Source organism: Salvelinus namaycush, unplaced genomic scaffold (assembly GCF_016432855.1).
Source record: "Salvelinus namaycush isolate Seneca unplaced genomic scaffold, SaNama_1.0 Scaffold3351, whole genome shotgun sequence".
NCBI classification, from domain to species: Eukaryota; Metazoa; Chordata; class Actinopteri; order Salmoniformes; family Salmonidae; genus Salvelinus; species Salvelinus namaycush.
In genome coordinates, this window is record NW_024060288.1 from 17501 (window position 1) to 25937 (window position 8437).

Here is an 8437-nt window from a genome sequence, read left to right on the forward strand (position 1 = left end):
AGAGAGAGACAGAGAGAGAGAGAGAGAGTGACAGCGAAACACAGAGAGAGAGACAGAGAAACACAGAGAGAGAGAGAGACACAGAGAGACACAGAGAGAGAGAGAGAGAGAGAGAGAGAGAGAGACAGAGATAGAGAGAGAGAGAGAGAGAGAGAGAGAGACAGAGATAGAGAGAGACAGAGACAGAGAAACAGAGAAACAGAGAGAGAGAGAGAGAGAGAGAGAGAGAGAGAGAGAGAGAGAGAGAGAGAGAGAGAGAGAGAGAGAGAGAGAGACAGACAGACAAACAAACAGAGAGAAAGACCCAACCAAATCATAAGAAAACCAAAAGATAATTACTTGACACATTGGAAAGAATTAACAAAAAACAGAGCAAACTAGAATGCTATTTGGCCCTAAACAGAGAGTACACAGTGGCAGAATACCTGACCACTGTGACTGACCCAGACTTAAGGAAAGCTTTGACTATGTACAGACTCAGTGAGCATAGCCTTGCTATTGAGAAAGGCCGCCGTAGGCAGACCTGGCTCTCAAGAGAAGACAGGCTAAGTGCACACTGCCCACAAAATGAGGTGGAAACTGAGCTGCACTTCCTAACCTCCTGCCCAATGTATGACCATATTAGAGACACATATTTCCCTCAGATTACACAGATCCACAAAGAATTAGAAAACAAATCCAATTTTGATAAACTCCCATATCTACTGGTTGAAATACTACAGTGTGCCGTCACAGCAGCAAGATTTGTGACCTGTTGCCGCAAGAAAAGGGCAACCAGTGAAGAACAAACACCATTGTAAATACAACCCAGTTGTTCCTCCTTTAAAAGTTGTGTCATTCTGCGGCACGTCGTTTAATTGTCAGACATTTTTTCTGTTACTGCAAGTTATTGCTAGTTTGACCACCAGGGGGCATCTTTGAGAAGCATTTCGTAGTATTCCGTATTGGCATTACCAGAGAATTTAAAACCTTTTTTTTTGCAATAACATAGTATACGGGATTGATTTTAAGAAATTTGGCTGAATTAATTTGATTAATATTATGGTGTTGCTATTCAGAGAAAAACGACAAACGAAACCCTTAGGATGAAATGGAAAATATGGCGCTGTACAACGTGACCGTCAGGAGGAGGTTACAGGATTGGAGGATTCTAAATTGTTTGCCTTCATGAGACAACTTTGTTAAAATATTTCTGTAAAATCAGTGATATTTATTCCCATAGTAATTCATTATGGATCTATAACTAAATCAACATCTGTATTTTGAAAGAGTATTTTTTATCATTGAAAATAGTCAAAATAAATACAAATCCTTGAATGAGTAGGTGTGTCCAAACTTTTGACTGGTACTTGCTTAATTAATTAGATTAATATTATGGTGTTTCATTCCATGAAAAATGAAAAACTGGATTTCCGATAGGATGGAACAGAAAATATGGAGCTGTACAACGTGACTCTCATAAATTCAGAGCGTTGTCAGATTGTCAGTTTGTAAATTCAGACCGTTTCACTCTCAGAACTGGGCCAAGGAGTAGGGTTGATATGAGCGTTCTGGGCTTACAACAAGCTAACCTTGCTAGCTACTTCCAGACACAAATGAGACCCCTCTGACAATTTTACTCACCCTAGCTGAGCTGGTAAGGCAGTTTTCGTGTTAACCAGAGTGTTGGTGACTGTAACTGTGCTGGAAACAATTGAATTACTCTTTTTTCCCGACCTTTACTGACACCGGCCATATTCAACGGATGTTGAGTGCTCGTAAAGTAATTATTCTGCCCTCTGGTACACTCAGATGAGAGTGCTCTGAAATCCGTGTCGATAGTAGGCTGGACACATGAAACAACGTTATTTTCTGGTAAAGACTAGTTCATTGCATCCGCCGTGGAGCCCAGTTTCATAATATGACCATATTTCCCAGCTGCTTGCCGTCGTTTTGAAGTAATCATGAAAAAACAGGCCTTATTTTAGGGAACCTTTCACCCTGACAGCTCCTATTAGTTCTATTGAGCACCGTGGCACCAACTCGCCTTCCGAACGTTCTATTCCCAGCTTATTGTTCTATGTCACAATGCCTGCTTCACTATTGTTGCCAATGAGACCTGCTCACGTTGTTTATAGTTAAAATGTAAACAGCAAAATAACTACTCATGGAACTCTGAGGTCGTCCCATTGTTTCCTATGGGGGAAATATAGGCAAGAAAAGGGCAACCAGTGAAGAACAAACCCCATTGTAAATACAACCCATATTTATGTTTATTTATTTTCCCTTTTGTACTTTGACTATTTGCACATCGTTACAACCCTGTATATAGACATAATACGTGAGTAAAACACTTTAACGTGTTAAACCTCGCAAGGCTGCTGGCCCTAGCTGCGTCCTCAGCATGCGCAGACCAGCTGGCTGGTGTGTTTAAGGACATATTCAATCAATCCTTATCCCAGTCTGCTGTTCCCACATGCTTCAAGATGGTCACCATTGTTCCTGTTCCCATGAAAGCTGAGGTAACTGAGCTAAACGACTACCGCCCCGTAGCACTCACTTCCGTCATCATGAAGTGCTTTGAGAGACTAGTCAAGGACCATATCACCTCCACCCTACCTCTCACCCTAGACCCACTCCAATTTGCTTACCGCCCCAATAAGCCCACAGACGATGCAATCGCCTTCACACTGCCCTATCCTATCTGGACAAGAGCAATACATATGTGAGAATGCTGTTCATCGACTACAGCTCAGCATTTAACACCATAGTACCCTCCAAACTCGTCATCAAGCTTGAGACCCTGGGTCTCGAGCCCGCCCTGTGGAACTGGGTCCTGGACTTCCTGACGGGCCGCCCCCAGGTGGTGAGGGTAGGTAACAACATCTCCACCCCGCTGATCCTCAACACTGGGGCCCCATAAGGGTGCGTTCTGAGCCCTCTCCTGTACTCCCTGTTCACCCATGACTGCGTGGCCATGCTCGCCTCCAACTCAATCATCAAGTTTGCAGACGACACTACAGTGGAAGGCTTGATTACCAACAACAACGAGACGGCCTACAGGGAGGAGGTGAAGGCTCTCGGAGTGTGGTGTCAGGAAAATAACCTCACACTCAACGTCAACAAAACAAAGGAGATGATCGTGGACTTCAGGAAACAGCAGAGGGAGCAGCCCCCTATCCACATCGACGGGACAGTAGTGGAGAGGGTAGTAAGTTTTAAGTTCCTCGGCGTACACATCAGTGACAAACTGAATTGGTCCACCCACACAGACAGGGTGGTGAAGAAGGCGCAGCAGCGCCTCTTCAACCTCAGGAGACTGAAGAAATGTGGCTTGTCACCAAAAGCACTCACAAACTTTTACAGATGCACAATCGAGAGTATCCTGTCGGCTGTATCACCGCCTGGTACGGCAACTGCTCCGCCCACAACCGTAAAGCTCTCCAGAGGGTAGTGAGGTCTGCACAACGCATCACAGGGGCAAACTACCTGCCCTCCAGGACACCTACACCACCCGATGTCACAGGAAGGCCATAAAGATCATCAAGGACAACAACCACCCGAGCCACTGCCTGTTCACCCCGCTATCATCCAGAAGGCGAGGTCAGTACAGGTACATCAAAGCAGGGACCGAGAGACTGAAAAACAGCTTCTATCTCAAGGCCATCAGACTGCTGAACAGCCACCACTAACATTGAGTGGTTGCTGCCAACATACTGACTCAAATCTCTAGCCACTTTAATAATTAAAATTAGATGTAATAAATCTATCACTAGCCACTTTAAACAATAACACTTTATATAATGTTTACATACTCTACATAATTCATCTCATATGTATATAGTGTACTCGATACCATCTACTGCATCTTGCCTATGCCGTTCTGTACCATCACTCATTCATATATCTTTATGTACATATTCTTTATCCCTTTACACTTGTGTGTATAAGGTAGTAGTTGTGGAATTGTTAGGTTAGATTACTTGTTGGTTATTACTGCATTGTCGGAACTAGAAGCACAAGCATTTCGCTACACTCGCATTAACATCTGCTAACCATGTGTGTGACAATACAATTTGATTTGATTTATTAAGACATTTGAAATGTCTTTATTCTTTTGTAATGTTTACTGTACTATTTATTATCTAATTCACTTGCGTTGGCAATGTAAACATATGTTTCCCATGCCAATAAAGCCCTTGAATTGAAATTGAATTGAGAGAGAGAGAGAGCAGAGGGGCAGGCCAGGACACCACGGGACAGAAGAATGTTGGTAAATCACGGAGAACCCCATTCTTTGAAGAGCAGAAGCATACAGGAACTTCCTGGTTGAGACGTTGTGTAATCCAGAGGCAGACAGGAACTTCCTGGTTGAGACGTTGTGTAATCCAGAGGCAGACAGGTCAACTGTAGTGTGTTCTGACTGTATAACTGTCATGGTATGACAGCCTCTAAAACATCTCTCATCTCTTTCCTCTTTGTAAGAACACACTATCCTACATGCAAAATCTGGGAGCTCTGTCTGATTGTCTTGCTAAGGCTGTTTCTATTGTGTTGTCTGTCTGACTTCCTGTTATCTGATCCAGTCTGGCATGGAAATAGCAGCTCTCTTTAGACAAACAAGAAATGCAGCCAAACAAACAACAAGGCAACAAGGTGGGGAGGAGACAGCAGTGTTGCCAGGAAGGATATTATAGACCAGCACCAGATGGGTTCTGTTGTAGATGTCAAAACCAACAACAGACCAAGCAGCTGGGAACAGACAGAGAGGAAAAGAGGGAACTGGATCCTGGTGTGAGTCTGCGGCTACTGATGGTCTGGTCACGTTGTGATCTGATCTGTTCAGCTCTGCTCTGACTGGTTCTGTTCAAATATCCTCACTTCAGACCCTGGCCAACAACACAGCACTACGGAGATATTCTGAATGTCTAAACTAGATGGAGATACTAGAGACATATAAACTAGATGGAGATATTATGAATGTCTAAACTAGATGAGATACTAGAGACATCTAAACTAGATGGAGATATTATGAATGTCTAAACTAGATGGAGATACTAGAGACATCTAAACTAGATGGAGATATTATGAATGTCTAAACTAGATGAGATACTAGAGACATCTAAACTAGATGGAGATATTATGAATGTCTAAACTAGATGGAGATACTAGAGACATCTAAACTAGATGGAGATACTAGAGACATCTAAACTAGATGGAGATACTAGAGACATCTAAACTAGATGAGATACTAGAGACGTCTAAACTAGATGAGATACTAGAGACGTCTAAACTAGATGAGATACTAGAGACGTCTAAACTAGATGAGATACTAGAGACGTCTAAACTAGATGGAGATACTAGAGACGTCTAAACTAGATGAGATACTAGAGACATCTAAACTAGATGAGATACTAGAGACGTCTAAACTAGATGAGATACTAGAGACGTCTAAACTAGATGAGATACTAGAGACGTCTAAACTAGATGAGATACTAGAGACGTCTAAACTAGATGAGATACTAGAGACGTCTAAACTAGATGAGATACTAGAGACGTCTAAACTAGATGAGATACTAGAGACGTCTAAACTAGATGGAGATACTAGAGACGTCTAAACTAGATGAGATACTAGAGACGTCTAAACTAGATGGAGATACTAGAGACGTCTAAACTAGATGAGATACTAGAGACGTCTAAACTAGATGAGATACTAGAGACGTCTAAACTAGATGGAGATACTAGAGACGTCTAAACTAGATGGAGATACTAGAGACGTCTAAACTAGATGAGATACTAGAGACGTCTAAACTAGATGGAGATACTAGAGACGTCTAAACTAGATGGAGATACTAGAGACGTCTAAACTAGATGGAGATACTAGAGACATCTAAACTAGATGGAGATACTAGAGACGTCTAAACTAGATGGAGATACTAGAGACGTCTAAACTAGATGAGATACTAGAGACGTCTAAACTAGATGGAGATACTAGAGACGTCTAAACTAGATGAGATACTAGAGACATCTAAACTAGATGAGATACTAGAGACGTCTAAACTAGATGGAGATACTAGAGACGTCTAAACTAGATGAGATACTAGAGACATCTAAACTAGATGGAGATACTAGAGACGTCTAAACTAGATGGAGATACTAGAGACATCTAAACTAGATGGAGATACTAGAGACGTCTAAACTAGATGAGATACTAGAGACATCTAAACTAGATGGAGATACTAGAGACGTCTAAACTAGATGGAGATACTAGAGACATCTAAACTAGATGGAGATACTAGAGACGTCTAAACTAGATGAGATACTAGAGACATCTAAACTAGATGAGATACTAGAGACATCTAAACTAGATGAGATACTAGAGACGTCTAAACTAGATGAGATACTAGAGACGTCTAAACTACATGAGATAAGAGAGACATCTAAACTAGATGGAGATACTAGAGACATCTAAACTAGATGAGATACTAGAGACATCTAAACTAGATGAGATACTAGAGACATCTAAACTAGATGGAGATACTAGAGACATCTAAACTAGATGAGATACTAGAGACATCTAAACTAGATGAGATACTAGAGACATCTAAACTAGATGAGATACTAGAGACATCTAAACTAGATGAGATACTAGAGACGTCTAAACTAGATGAGATACTAGAGACATCTAAACTAGATGGAGATACTAGAGACATCTAAACTAGATGGAGATACTAGAGACGTCTAAACTAGATGGAGATACTAGAGACGTCTAAACTAGATGAGATACTAGAGACATCTAAACTAGATGAGATACTAGAGACATCTAAACTAGATGGAGATACTAGAGACATCTAAACTAGATGGAGATACTAGAGACGTCTAAACTAGATGAGATACTAGAGACGTCTAAACTAGATGGAGATACTAGAGACATCTAAACTAGATGGAGATACTAGAGACGTCTAACCTAGATGGAGATACTAGAGACGTCTAAACTAGATGAGATACTAGAGACATCTAAACTAGATGGAGATACTAGAGACGTCTAAACTAGATGGAGATACTAGAGACATCTAAACTAGATGGAGATACTAGAGACGTCTAAACTAGATGGAGATACTAGAGACGTCTAAACTAGATGGAGATTTTATGAATGTCTAAACTAGATGGAGATACTAGAGACGTCTAAACTAGATGGAGATACTAGAGACGTCTAAACTAGATGGAGATACTAGAGACGTCTAAACTAGATGGAGATACTAGAGACGTCTAAACTAGATGGAGATACTAGAGACGTCTAAACTAGATGAGATACTAGAGACATCTAAACTAGATGAGATACTAGAGACATCTAAACTAGATGGAGATACTAGAGACATCTAAACTAGATGGAGATACTAGAGACGTCTAAACTAGATGAGATACTAGAGACATCTAAACTAGATGGAGATACTAGAGACATCTAAACTAGATGGAGATACTAGAGACGTCTAAACTAGATGGAGATACTAGAGACGTCTAAACTAGATGGAGATACTAGAGACGTCTAAACTAGATGGAGATACTAGAGACGTCTAAACTAGATGGAGATATTATGAATGTCTAAACTAGATGGAGATACTAGAGACATCTAAACTAGATGGAGATACTAGAGACGTCTAAACTAGATGGAGATACTAGAGACGTCTAAACTAGATGGAGATACTAGAGACATCTAAACTAGATGGAGATACTAGAGACGTCTAAACTAGATGGAGATACTAGAGACGTCTAAACTAGATGGAGATACTAGAGACGTCTAAACTAGATGGAGATACTAGAGACATCTAAACTAGATGGAGATACTAGAGACATCTAAACTAGATGGAGATATTATGAATGTCTAAACTAGATGGAGATAGAGACATCTAAACTAGATGGAGATATTATGAATGTCTAAACTAGATGGAGATAGAGACATCTAAACTAGATGGAGATACTAGAGACGTCTAAACTAGATGGAGATACTAGAGACGTCTAAACTAGATGGAGATACTAGAGACGTCTAAACTAGATGGAGATACTAGAGACATCTAAACTAGATGGAGATACTAGAGACGTCTAAACTAGATGGAGATACTAGAGACATCTAAACTAGATGGAGATACTAGAGACGTCTAAACTAGATGAGATACTAGAGACGTCTAAACTAGATGAGATACTAGAGACGTCTAAACTAGATGGAGATACTAGAGACGTCTAAACTAGATGAGATACTAGAGACGTCTAAACTAGATGAGATACTAGAGACGTCTAAACTAGATGAGATACTAGAGACGTCTAAACTAGATGGAGATACTAGAGACGTCTAAACTAGATGAGATACTAGAGACATCTAAACTAGATGAGATACTACAGACGTCTAAACTAGATGAGATACTAGAGACGTCTAAACTAGATGAGATACTAGAGACGTCTA